Below are 14,781 nucleotides of genomic sequence, written 5' to 3' on the forward strand. Positions count from 1 at the left end.
TGCACAGGGGTCAATGAGGAGCCTGCAGTCCCTCTTGGAGGGCAAACAGCATCCAGTTTCTGCACCCCACCACTTCTGAGCCTGGGCACTGTACCTCTCACAGAGTCAGGATGCTGTGAGGAGGTGATGCTGGCATCCTGCCTCCTGATTTTGAGATTGCCAGGAGCTGGGACTCTCACTGCCTCCCACAGTGGCAGCTTTTTCTGAATTATACTGTGGGTCTGACAATACCATTTTTCTTTAGTTAGGAACAAAAAATGCAGTCTAGGCAACCATGGTAGAGAAATTGATGATCTTAGGGTTTAGTGCAAACTCACACATTTTTCCACCTTCTTCACTGAGGACAGCCATAATTACACTCTCTACTTCTGATTTCTGTCTTTGTTTTTTATTATTTCCAGTTAGTTAAAATCTGATTCCATAAATGTCTGTGTATACCCATAGCCATACCAGCAGCCTGTTTCCAGAAACAATTGATATATTGAAGAAAGGTGAATCGATGGAGGATACAGCATTTAAGAGTGCCATCTTTCATTGTAAAATTCTGAAAGTGAACAAAGTATACATGGGATTAAAGATCCTGTGAAGAATTTAAGCAAAAAAAAAAAATAGCTGAATGAGACAATGAGAAAATAACAGCAGAAAAAAAAAAAACCAGAAAAAAAAATCAGTATGTTTTATCCAAATAAATATTTTACATTGGAAGGGCAGAAGCTGTCAAACTGTAAAGCATAAAACTTGCCTGAGGCCCTTGATACAAGATACAGACTTTTCCAGAACACATAAACTAAGAGTATAAATTTATGTAAGTACTTTTCATCTCCCCTTTTTGTCCATGATGTAATTATTTTGGCAGTTAATAAGACATTCAGGGTTGCACCTCCATCTCTCTTAACTTGATACAGCCAACAGATAAAATAATCCCCCACAACAATTCAACCTCTAGCTATGAGTCACTGTCTCTGATGAAAATGTGTCACTCTGTGTTATCTTGGGCACAAGAATAAGCCAGGGCTTTTTTGAAACTTTTTCACTGGGAATTAGAATTTCCTGGGGTGTTTATTCAATTTGTATGTATTAAGCACCCAACCAAAGGGTTGTTGACCTGCCTGTTCTCAGGCACTGAACTCTTCAAAGACACAATATCATGACAGATAAAGGGAAAGAGACTGGATTAAGGAGTTAAGGAGGAATCAAAGACAAAACAGTCTCTCGAATATACACACACACAAGTGCAGTTCTCCTCCCTTTTTCCTCACACAAGTCTCAAGGATTTCTCTACTAAGGGGAAAGAGACTGGATTAAGGAGTTAAGGAGGAATCAAAGACAAAACAGTCTCTCGAATATACACACACACAAGTGCAGTTCTCCTCCCTTTTTCCTCACACAAGTCTCAAGGATTTCTCTACTAAGGGGGCAGAAGATATGCCCTAGATCCTAACCCTTTCCATTACAATAGACCCATTTCCTTTGGATCAGAACACATTGATAAAATAGCTCTAAATTAATTTTCATATATTTAAATATTTTTCATCAGGTTTTACTTTTTATCATTCTTTCCTGTGCACCAGAATTATATTCCCTGAATGGTTTAAGAGAGAACCAGTTTTAAGTACATACAAAGTAGATTCCCAGACAGAAGCAAAGCTCAAGAATTAGATGGACTATGAGTATCTTTGTAATATTGCCTCTGCTTTGTTCCAGGTGAGAAATGAGTGATGAAGGGTTACTTAATGGAATACTTATGTGTAATTAGACAGGGTGGAGGAAGAAATTGTCGTCTGCTCTTCCCAAATTGTGTTTGTGATAGTTACTGAGAGCTTGTATTGTGTTATCTCTAAAATGGGAACAGCGTAAACATGCATTCACAAGAGGGATTTGAGAAAATCTGAGATTATCTGAAATACAATTAGAAAAATCAGATGTTATGAGAAAAGATAATAGATATGCAAGAAGGAAGACCTATGAAACTGCCAGCCAGTCAGCCTCACCTCCATCCCTGGAGCAGATCATTCTGGAGCTCATCACCATCACTTTTTTTCATGACCCTGGCAACAGGGCAAAGAACAGTGTCCATAAACTGAAACACAAGAAGTTCCAGCTCAACATGAGGAAGAACTTCTTTATGTTGGGGATGGCAGAACACTGAAACAGGCTTCCTGGGGTAATCACAGAATCTCCCTCTCTGAAGACATTCAAAACCCACCTGGATGTGTTCCTGTGTAACCTGCTTTAGGTGACCCTGCCTTGGCAGAGGGGTTGGACTAGATGATACCCAGGTGTCCCTTCCAACCCTGGTGATTATGTGGTTAAAAAAAAAAAGAAATACCTAATCCTGCAGTTACCAATACCAGTTTGGTATTGGTAACTAGTTATGCATGGTATATATGTATATGCCTGTATAACTAGTTCAAGTCAGTATGTCACACTGCAGATCCCTGCTACTGACTTTCTCTACTGAAGACAGGTGGAAAGCAACAGCAGCATTGATGCAGTCTAAAACATGTCTCAAAATTTACATCCTCTCAAAATTTACCATGTCCTGGTTGGCATTAAAAGTAAACTTCAATACTGACAAGTAAATCTGAATGGCTGAAAAGTGCCCAGGGCATCATGATGCTTCTGAACAGTCTTTGCAAGGATTACTCTGCTATTTTGCTTTTGTAACCTATACTGGGCTCTTCAGCATGCAGAAGGATGCATTCACAGCCCTGTTTGAGTTCATTCTGGAGAAGTAATACAGCTGTCTCTGAAGCATTTACAGAAGCAAAAGACTACCATCTTAGGATATCACAGTGGATTCCTTTTGCCCCATAGCCATGCTGCTAACACTGATGAGTCTACCTCAGCCCATCATTGAGGCAGTTTCTATGGTTAAGCACTGGTTTCAGCTGGTTGCATGCAAAAACCAATGAAATAATTTTTCATCTGTTCTGTGGAGAAAGCACGAGAGCATGGGCTTGTTGCTCCTAACTGTGGTGGTCCATTTTCTGTCTGAATAGGGGTCCAATAGGCTGCTGGGCTGAATGTGTTTGCCTAATATAGACAATGCATATTCTAATCCCTGCAAATGTGTTGCAAGTACTGTGAACTGAAGATTATCACACAGGCATGTCATATTCATAACCAAAGATCTGCTAAGCAGCAAGAGAATAGTATGAAGCTGAGGATATGTATGTATTCTCATGTATACATTTACTGCCTTAACCTTCTCCACATCCTGTCAAAAGATGCTCTACTGTAGGTACCTCTTGGTTTTGGGAATACCTATTTGCCCATATCTTGCTTACCATCACTTCTTGTTAGAGGGGATCTGTTACTTCTGGAGTAAACTTGTACAGCCCATATTCCAGAAGTCTGATTTCTCCCAAAGCTTTTCATGGCTATACAGAATAGTTAGCTATTCACACCAGGATAGGAGCTAAGAAAGTGGGAGATTTCTGAAGCTAAGATTGAACAGCCTGAGGAAATCACAGGAGATAAGATGATCTGGCTATTTCAAATTAGCTCTGTGAAGTCTAACATTCTTGATAAGTAGTGTTGGAGCAGAAAGAACAAAGTCCAGCTATTGGATGTATCCACTTAAATGATAGTGGCAGAATATTTTCACAACTGGCAGTTTTGGTGAAAATCAAGAAGTGAATCCAGTGGTCTTCCTGTAGGGAAAATTCCCTTAACAGCTAATGGGAGGTCATACTCTGTGGCAGCAGCTCTCTGGCCAGCATTGTCCTGGGGAAGGCTGTGAGAAGATCAGAGAAAAGAATGATAAACAATTCTTATCTTCACTTGCTGACCTGTTGTTGGGAACATGTGGAATGTGTTATGGAGATTTGTTTACCAAAGGGTGGTTTCTTAATTGGCCAGTGGTGATGGTGTTTGGATTGGAGGACCAATTGGGTCCACCTGTATCGTGACTGTCTGTAAGGGCGATGGGTTTCTTAATAAATATAGCATAATAAAGTGATTGATCAGCTTTCTGAGAAGCATGTAGTCAATGCTAATTATTACCCAGCTGGGTTTCTGCGGCAACAATACTCAACAGGATAAAAGCATCTGGATTTTACTGTTGGAGGTCCTTTCTGGAATTCTGGACAGTCTTCAATAAATGACATTACAGTGATGTGCTGTCCCAGGCTTTGAATGTTGGAGAATGAAAGATGCTCCTGTTTCTCTTGACAGCAACTGGAAGTTGACAACCTCAGCCTTGAAGATTGAGTATGTTTCTTTTTATATATTTTTTTTTTTTTAAATCTCAATCTAAGCTTTAAAAATACCTAGAACAACCGGGTAGCTAGTGGTCATCACACAGGTGTCACATCAAAGCTAATATGCCATGTGCAGTCTGATGATACGACCAGAAACATATCTTCCTTGAAACAAGCTTGTTTTCTGGGGCTCAGAGCTCTGGGCAGTGTTGCTTTTGATAACATGTAAAGAGCTGCAGATGTGAGCAGAGAGCCACAGGGGTCTAGCATGAGGATGGTGATGCTGATCACGCTAACATGGCTTTCTGACTACACACTGGAAAAAACAGGTTTCTGTTTTGGAGCCATCCTATGTGCAGGGTTAGTGTTACCACATGCGGAAGGGACCTGGTGCATACAGCAGGAATGGTGTGGATAGTCTCACTTTCTGAGGACTGCAAAGGTGAGTGCAGAGGCAACAAAGCAGTGTTGTCATGAACTCCAGGAGTCAGGCACAACTTTGTTCCCAGCTTCTAGAAAGTAAAGGCCTTCCAGGTGTTTAAGGGTTGCTGCAAATCCTGCACACCTGTATGCACCTCTGGTTCTGGCTCTACCTGCAGAACAAGCTCTTGCTTTGGGCCCTCTGGATGTCTTGACGAGCGCTGTGTTTGAAATGCTGTGTTTCCAGGGCACCTTCCAGGTTTTATCTCCCTCACCTCCCTCCCTTCTCCTTGCCCATTCTGAACTCCAAAGGGGTTTCCTGTTGCAAACAGAGATGGTTAGGGAGACTATCCTGACCAAGGTAGCAGCTGGACTTTTGAGTTAATCAGATTCCTTAAAAACATGTCTCTGACCTTGCCTTTACAGAAGTGTCAGTTGAAAGGGCCCCCAGTGGCATCAGTGAAATTACCCTAAAATTACAAATGGCACAAAAATATCAAATGGGCAAGTGCAATCCCAGTTTTTCACAATGCAAGAAGGAGCATTCAGTGAAATGACCAGGAAGCTGGTTGAAAGGAAAAAATCGTTCACTTAAAACATACTGAAGCTATGGAGTTCACTGCACTGGGATGTTGTGGGGCTCCCAACATCCACAGATTTAAGAAGGGATTAGATCACAGAGGAGAGGTCTGTTTGTGGCTATTAAACTCAGCCATTGACTACAATCTCTGTCTCCTTTAAATTAGGCTCCAGTTCAAAGGCTGCAACAGGAGAAATAAAATTTATGTGCCTTATCCATGTCCTGAGCCTTTGCTTTTGCCCACTGTTCTCCAGGACTGAACTAAAATGACTAAAAGGACTTTCATGCTCACCCAGGATGACAGGTTTTATGTTCTTATTCTGAATTTACAATGCTGTCAGTGAGGTTGGAGCCTGGCCCACTATATGTGGTCATTTTTCACTCTGTTCATTTAGCTCTTGTACTACACTTAAAGCTTTGGGGACAGGAAAAGACAAAAAGCACAGAGAACTCTGTCTGCCTGTTTTACACTAATTGCTTCAATGTACTGACTGATTTCTTTTTAATTTATAAAATATGCCTATCCCTGACTCCCAATACTTGCACAACAATGGGAGGGAAGGGGGTGGGGGGAAAGAACCTTACTACAATTTGTACCATGACCAGATAGGTGCACCACAAAAGCATCCATGGAGAAAACAAACAGCTCCATAGCGACTTTAAAAAATTGTCCTTCCTTTGCAGCATGAAAGAAAATTAAACCTGATTCTATTAGTGCCAAGGAAAAGGCAAGTTATATCTATAGGGGATTCAGAATTAGAATGCCTGACTTCTGTGCTAAAGCATTACAAGTATATTCTAGAATTACATGAATTACTGTATATATAAATAGACAAAAGGAGCAAGTAGAATACAAAGAGGAACTATTAGGAGGGGCAAACAGCTGATGAGAGAGAATGGCAGCTCTTAGACACATATGTGAGGTTTGTGAGAGGCATCTCTGGGACAGCTGAGGCTCAGACTATAATCAGACAGAACAGAGAGTCACAGAAAAAAAAAACCAACCAAAAGCTGACAGTCTAAGGATCAAATATATAATGAGCAAGGCAATCCAATGGACAGGTGTCATTTTCATGTAGCATAACCCCGTTGCACAGGGCACCAAGATGTGTGCACATTAGAAATGCTCTGCATTGCTTCTTAACATACAGCTCACTCAAAATTCCCTTTTTATTATAATATTGCTTTTTTGAAACTTAGAACTCAAATTTTAAAATATTCTAGAACTGTGAACTCACATATATTAGTATTCCACTAGGTCTCTTACCAGTTCTAACTGGTCTCAATTAATCTCCTAAAGGTCTGTGGGAAAAAAAAAGTATGTATACCCAACAAAAAAGGCTTCCTCTTTCCATTTATGCAAATGATAGAAATTGCAATATCTGATAAAGAGAACAAGAAAAATATTCCTTAAAATGTATGCATGTAATTTATACTTCATTAAATAAAGTCCAAAGTAAAAACAGAGTGGGAATTAAGAGACCTAGTTCTGTTTGAGAAGAGCAGTTCTCTTTGTTCTTTGGCATATAATTCATTTAGTCTTAGTTTATGAGTCTGTAGCTTCCCCAAAGTATAATGGTGATAATAACATATGTTGTTCTCTGTATAAACTGTGTATTTCTCAAGAATGAAATTCTTCTATATAGGTCAAATATAAATCCAATGCTATATCTTAGCCATCCTAGCCATTAGTTTATTCCTAACGCTAATACTTGGACATAATTTAATTCTCAGTAAGTCTTTCTGCTTTTTTTCCTCTACTTAATTAACCTTGGATTAGCCCACGTAATTCAAATACATCAAAGTTTTCAAAAGAACGTTCCTGTTTTTTTCTTTCATTTTTCCTCTAAAAGCAATTACATTGCTACTATAAGCAATTAAAATGGCTCCAGGAAAACTGAAATCCCTCATCCAAACAGGTGAATTGCACAAGGATGGGTGGAATGGAAACTTCACCTCCATTGCTTTCCATAGGAGGTGCCTTATTGGGATAGTTAAAGGCAGCAGGACCATGAGCTTTTATTTTTACATTTGCTACATGTCTTTTTTTTTTTTTTTTTTAATAAATCTTTCACACTTATCAGTAACACAGTGGTAAATCAATACTGCTGCCTTTTAAACCCCTTAATCTGGTGCAGGCTGGATGGTATGACTCATAGATCACACAAGTTGGAGTTATGGAAACAGAGCAGGTGGCATTTTGTACACAAAGCTCTGCAAACTACCCAGGTGTGCCTGAACACAGCTGGCTCTTCATGGGTCACTACAGGCACAAGATAGACAGAAAGTGCCTCTGTAAAAGCGTCCATGAGTTTGGACTTCCAGCTCCATGTTTAGAGTTTACTGGTAGCACATTCTTAAGAGAGAGAACCTATTTGAAACAGGGAGTGAATCCAGCCCAGTGGATCCATTGCATGGGTTACCAACTGCAAATGAGCTCAGGCAGTGCTGAAAGGAGGTGGCAACAATCTCAGTTCCGGGTACCCTTGCTCCCCATACCACATCCACTGAGGACAATGCTTTGTTAAAGGCTGACAGTATGCAGGAACTAAACAAATGTCAGTCACATAATCCACCTCATAGACAAGTGTCAGATGACATCATAAGGGCCAACAACAGGGATAAAAAGCCATGCATTTTGAAACTGAGCATGCATTTTTACCTGGGATGGATATAATTATTGTTTAAGGAAACTATTGAGGGAACCAACGAATGCTTCACTTGAAGACTTTCTCATATCCTGACTGACTGCCTTGTTGAAAATACACTTAAGTAATGTGCCATGCTCATTGCAGAAGGAACTGGAAACAGTTTGATAGCAGTTTAACATAGGGACTCCAATGAATTGAACCATTTTTTATGATAAAATTTTGAGCAGTGAATACTCAGTTACAAACAGCCTAGAGAGAAAACAGATTATCAGAGGCTATTCTTAGCAAATAACTAAAACCAGCATATGGATGAAACACATAATTAAGACCAACATATAAATAAAAGAGGAAAGATTTTGGTAAATGTGACTGGGTAGGGTGTTCTTTAATAATTTTTTCCAATGGAAGAAATTGAAGGATAGATTTCACAAGTTTCCCTCTCCTTACTTCCTTACATGTCTTAAAGTAGTATAACAGCAACCTGATACCCAGTGAGACATTTGTTAGAGAAATCTAGGATATACCAAATTTTGTGCCAGACCATCTTTAAAATATATGTGATGACTGTGTCTGCAACTGACTTGCTATATTTAGCAACAATGCTGCATCAATATTAAAACTTTTCCATGGATTAAATACTTGGGCAGCCACCCAAGATATCACTACTTTAGATTCTATGCAAAAATAACTTTCATTTTTAAGAACTTAAGATATGAATACAATTAATTTCACACTATATTGCTGAAAACAAAGATGGACAAGAGAAAGCAATGCCCATTAGTCCAAAATATTTTCACAAATATGGGACAAGATAGATCTGACGTTACAAGAATATCCTCTCATATATTAATGCAACATTAGTATAAACAAAAGCAGTTGCATTTATTCTTTTCAAGTTTTCAAGAGCACAGAAATTGCAAGCCCATGTGAGCTAATGCAATAATGTAATTTAAAAATAAAATGAAAGGCTTAGAAAAACCTGTAAAATTAGAGAATAATATATATGGAGCTTGGAGATCATTGTGCAATTTGACATAACATACCCTTTGAAACAGCAGCTCAGGTTGCAACTTTTACGGAAGCATTTTAATGAAATTTGTGATATCTGGTGAGATGTGAGCCACGTAAAACAGCTGGAAGATCCAAACAAGGATCCAGTCTTCTGATTTCTACTGCTGCAGGATTTTTTATTCCTGAAGTAACTCTCTCCTTAGTCTGAAAAAATTCTGAGGTGTTAAATGTATCCCCTGTACTTACCCAGAAGCAGGGGGAGATATGCACTAATCTCTCCTGCAGGAGTGCCACTGCCACCCAGATGTGGCAGGGAGTGGATTAACCCTGTCAGTTGCTGGAAGAGTTGATGTGATGGTGAAGCTTGCTCTGCAGATAGCCCCAGGAACTCCAGCACCTTGCTTGCTCCCTGGGGGATTGCCATCTGACTTAGGAAGATCACCTTGAGGGTTGATACAGTCAATGGAGAGAGCAGTTTCCTAAGCTATGTATGTGTTCAGCAAGCCTATCTCACTCCACTGAACTACTGAATACATTTACTTGAGAAGGACTAGTAAGGCAGCGATTTAAGTACTATATTCCTAATTTAATAAATGTAATATTGGTCAAAAATAAAGCTGTCATTCCTTCCCTCCCCCCCCCCAGAAACTAACTTACTTAAATGCAATTTTTTTCCTGCCTGCTGTCACCCAGACATTTCTGTCTACAGTGAGACTTAGGTTAGCAGAGACTTCTGCATCTCTGACAAAGTCATCAAATCTAAACCATACACAGACTGAATTCAGAGCAAATATACTCCTTTAATTGCTTGTTTGTTCCTTCCCAACCAGCTGTACCACCTCGACATAGATTATTAGTTAAGCTATAAATGTCAGCCTTTCATTGTCAATCACTGCCTAAACTGAATAATGTGAATTGCAGCTTAGCAGCAAGTGCTCCAGGATGCACGAGGTCAGATTAATCTACATGAATAGTTTCTTATGTAATTTTCTGAGTTTCTTTAAGAATCCGTAGAAAAAAATAGGCACTTTAGACCTTCACTTGTCTCTTCTTAACAGAGATATCTAAAATAGGTCAGATGACTCACTCTTTAAAAGCATCTATTTCACTCTCTTGAGCTTAAAGTCACCAGTTCTAGTGTAGTCACCTAGAACGTAGATGGTGAAAGTCAGAGAAGATGGATTGCATGAACCATGCTCTATTTAGCTGTAGGCAGCAGATTTTTAGAGGTATTTGTCTTCCAAAATTGGGTATGAACTTAATTTCAGCAATCCTTCCTACCAAGTGCAAAACTGTATCTTTGTGTGTGCATAATTCTTCTAAAACCACCCTCTTTTCTGAAGCACAGAGGAGTGTGAGTCAGGGTGAGCTGGGAAGCCTGAGTCCAACAATTACATTTATCCTGGAAGGAACACATGACTCTGACTGTGAGCTTGAGATGGGAGCTGCCAGGCCTTGCTGTTTCTTGCCTTTAGCAGTATTCAGGAGTCTAGACAAGGAAGTGCATTTGGAAACCTGTGTTTCCCTGCTCTGCAGTGTGTCTGTTCCAGAACATCTTGAGCTGTAAGGTGGACTCTGTACCTGACACCCATAAGACCTCATGTGCCCCTTTTTCTCCTATGAAATTAACAGGCAGACAAATCAGAGTCCTTCCCAAAGTGGCTTGCTCTGAGGGCGTGGGACCTGCCTGCTGTCTGAATAGAGGCTCAGTGCAAGGCAGTTGACAACAAGGTCAGCAAAAATTCTGACTTCAGATACCTCCTCAGACCAGTGAGATCAGTTAAATACAGTCATAGCTCATTTGACTAACAGTTTTTGAGTTCCCAACAGCAGAAGAAGATGGGTTGTCGTACTAAGGGACACACAAGCCCTCTTCAAGGGAGTGCCTTCTCACTCTTCTGCTCCTGAGTATCTAAGCTCCCTAAACACTGTCACCTCACTACCAGCTGTGCCATGACCACAGATATCTTCTCCTCTGATCTACTTTCTGTGTGGAGTATATATCAACTGCATTATGTCTTCTTGCTGGACTCTGGGACACAGTGTAGGACTTCAGAGATGTTAACAAACTCTTTCCTCGTGGACTTCTTAGGAAAGCATCACTACTTAGACAAGCCTTAATATGACCTCCCCCTTTGGTTTCTGTGTCATATTCATTCCCTTGTTTTTTATGATACATTTGAGGAGTATATTGAAGCATACTAACAGCATTTTCTTTTCTTTCTTTTTTCTTCCCCTTCCCTTCTCTTTCCCTTCCCTTTTCCCTTCTTTTTTCTTTTCCTCTTTTTTCCTTTTTCTCTTTTTCCTTTTTCCTTTTTCCTTCAATCATTATTGAACATCTATTTAGTGCTAATGTCAAGGGCAAGAAATATCTTGTGCCTGTACAGCTGTTCTTCTGACAGCTACTCCATAGGATGCAAAAAGAGAAATTTTCATGTTCCAGCTTCCAGACCTCCCTAGAGCATCTACCCACCTCCAAAAGTGAAAGGTTTAAAATCCTGCCCTAATATAAACCAATGTGACTATGAGGTTCTTTATTCATTACCTACTCATTGTGAAATATAAGCAAAGTTTTTATTTTTTTGTCTTGAGTGTTTGATGTCTTGTTAAATTGCTATCCAAGGGCAATTCACTCTGTCACTCTGTCACTCAGACCTGTAGGGTTGCTAAGCACACACAAGGATAAAGATACATTCTGATTACTCAATACTTGTTTTACAAAATCTGCAGCTGAAAACAATATTGCGTCACACAGTCTACTTTTGCAATACAGGGTGGATACCTAGAATCCCAAATTAAACAAGTTTCAGCCTTAGGTGTGTGTTTTGGAATCATTCAGTTATAGAGAAATGGAAAACTCCCGACTGTTCAGCATAAAAAAGGAGATGTTAATTAAGGCTGTATAAAGGCCATCAAAATGTTAAATCATTTAAGGAGCGGGATAATGACTATTTTAAATACATCGACTTTCCTGAAAAGTTTGGATAAGGTAATGTCTCCCATTTTATGTCATATTCACAACACTGAAGTCACTAGAGTAATTCAAGAATTTCAACTCAAGTCAAAGGGCATTTTCAGATGTTGCCAATGGATTTTAGACACACCTATACGGCATGAACAGAAGTTGATGACAAGGTTACTAGAGATGTAAAGAATACTGATGTAAAGAATTTTTGTCTTAGGTATTTCTTCATCTCACAGCTCATGTTGCATATGCAGATGTGGTATTCAGTTGGAAAAATTACTCTAAGCACCTGAGAAGTCTGAGAATATGAGGCTTGGGGAAGCAGATATTCAGATTGCAACAAGGTGATGCAGAATCAATGAAGAGGTTTGGTTTGATTTATGAATAGGCAAGACATAAAGGTGGCAAGTCAGTGGTATAAATTATGTTAGAAGGAGACCAACTTCTATGTAAATGACCTTTGGATCCTGAACTTTCATTAATCTTGGCAGTCATCCATAGGATGGGCTCTGTTTTCACAATGTTTCTCAGAACAGCAAACTTGATAAACACTTTGAAATGATTTGTGCATATAGGCTTGTAGGCAGGCAGGCTTTAGACTTTAAATTTAGGTGAAATAGTTTCTTGACCAGAAATGCCATGAATTCAGGTGGATAAGAAAGAATCTGTGAATCAAACCTTACATCCCTAAAACTAAAACAGTTACAAAATGTGGGATTATGAGTCACAAAATTGCTATTACAACTCTGAAGCCACATTCTTGTAATGATGACTATGAAAGGAGAGAAGGAAACAATCTTGTCTAGGAACCTCAATTGGAAAACTAAAGTCTTCTGTACATTGGTGATTAATCTGGAATAATAAAACTATGACTTGCAATGAAAACCATTGGGCTCTCATGAAGAGTTACATGTAACTTCTAGCGGATCTGTCCATAGGGAACAAGGATTCTCCCACTAAAACAGGACAGTGAATATTCTCTCAATCAATTAACTGAGTTTGCCAAAGCTGTTCTTGCTTTCGGTTCCAGTGACTTTTCCTGCATAATTTTAGTACATATTCTCCAAAACAACTATAAAGTTCACAACTGAAATTTTTAGGGAATAGCTATTAACATACTTTCAGTAGAATCTTGGCTGTAAAGGCTGCAATCATGCAACTATGAAACATGAAAAAAAAAATACTTGGCTTTTTTAAAAGTCTACTTTTCATTTTTTTTATTACCTGCAAAGGGGGAAAGGCAAGATCATATTTGGAAAAAGTTGATACATTAACATCTTTATGTGAAAAGCTGAAGAAAGCCATCAAACATTAAAAAATCCAATCCCCAAACCAAAACAAACCCCCATAAACCCAGACTCCAATAAAACATTTTTAAATTACTCCCACAACATGAAAGAGAACAGCAACCTGAATTATTGGTAATGTATCTAGCAAAACATCCCGCTCAGATTTTGTGAAATGCTTGGAGAACAAAACATTTACCAATGCATAGTGATCAGCCACAATCTGCAGGGAAAGGAACAGTACAGAACTCATCATGATTTAATAGATAATTTACCACTGGAGTACACTTTAAATCTCACTACTGGCAATGTGTCATGAAGAAAGCAGAAAATGTTGGTGCCACCTATTGGTAAGAAATGAGATTTGGAAATTATTCAAGCTAATTTGCATAAATCCAAAGAAAAGTGAAAATAAACTGACCATGTTTTCCTTCACGCTTTAGGAGTTTTGAATGCAGTATCTAGAGTGAACTTTTTACTCCATTCTGCAGAGGCCTACATGTATGTTTAACAGCAAATTACAGATTATCTGTGCTCACAGTTAAGAAGAAGATGATGAGGAATTTAGGTTGTATTTCGCTTCAGTTTTCTTGCAGTAAAAGTTAATTGAAACACTCAGCACACTGGGAAATGTTGAACATGGGTTCTAGATGATGAAGATGGGTTACTAGACTCAAAATATGCAGCTTTGCCAGCCAAGTTTCATTGGGTAGTATATCCCCTACAGAAACTCTGGAGGTGGTATGTTTGGCATAGTACATTGACACTGTTGCTATTCAGTGGTCTGAAAGGAGGATTCTGTTTAACTCTGCACACCCCTTTTGCCATGCATGTTGGTGAGATATACTGACTCAGAGCAAAAGCAATCCTTCTTACTACATGGAAGTGACCTTTATTACATTATGGCAGGGCACCAAGTTCTGCTTTTAGTTCATCACAGTAATAGCCCTGGAGCTGCACAGGACACATTCAAGGCACATGCTGGTGTTCCTTGATGTTTGCTCCTGCAGTCTGTTTCTGCAGATGCTGAAGACAGGAGTGCTTTGGTATACAGAGATCTTGACTCCAGCGGTGGTTGAAGACACATTTTATACCCAGGGAATCAAGCATCTGCTGCCACTGCTAAAACAAGACTGGCTTGGAGCCCCTTGCAACAACTGACTAGTGGTGCTATGATTCCTCAATAAAAAACAGGCTCATATATGAGACTTCAAGGATGTAGATGAAAATTTTTACTATGTATGTTCACTCATCTAATATTTGCTTCTTTTTATCAGCATTATCTGCAGTCAAAAAGTTAGTAGACATTATTAAAAGCTTCTTTGACAAGTAGCAGAAAAACTGGAAGGTGCAAGCCTTAGGTAGTCGTTTACAGGTTTAATTTCAGGGTTAATTTACACACATAGCTCACTACAGCAGGGTATTAAAAATCTTCTTGCAGGTCACCTTTATTGCTGGAACTTTAATATATTATGCATGTATAAATCCTGCTTGAACACAGCTGAATGAAACACTAGAATGAGACTGGAGCAGAAGAAGGACTTGGTGTAAAGGTACTAAAATACAATTTAACTGTTTCCCATCTTAAGTGTGTTGTCACTCAGTGTTGTGACTCACCTTTGCATCAGCGAACACTTTTTCAATTCTTCTTCCTGCCTACTTA

At 39.2% G+C, this 14,781-nt stretch overlaps 1 long non-coding RNA gene across 1 annotated transcript; it reads right to left on the reverse strand.

Annotated features, from left to right (window-relative positions):
* Window positions 1-412: 412 nt before the first annotated feature.
* LOC128785892 (uncharacterized) lies at window positions 413-4,835 on the reverse strand. The gene is made up of 3 exons (XR_008430085.1): window positions 4,771-4,835; window positions 1,992-3,739; window positions 413-544 (listed from the first exon to the last, which is right to left on the reverse strand). It is a non-coding gene; the product is annotated as an uncharacterized LOC128785892 (long non-coding RNA).
* Between the last annotated feature and the right edge of the window lie 9,946 nt (window positions 4,836-14,781).

Source organism: Vidua chalybeata, chromosome 3 (genome assembly GCF_026979565.1).
Source record: "Vidua chalybeata isolate OUT-0048 chromosome 3, bVidCha1 merged haplotype, whole genome shotgun sequence".
NCBI classification, from domain to species: Eukaryota; Metazoa; Chordata; class Aves; order Passeriformes; family Viduidae; genus Vidua; species Vidua chalybeata.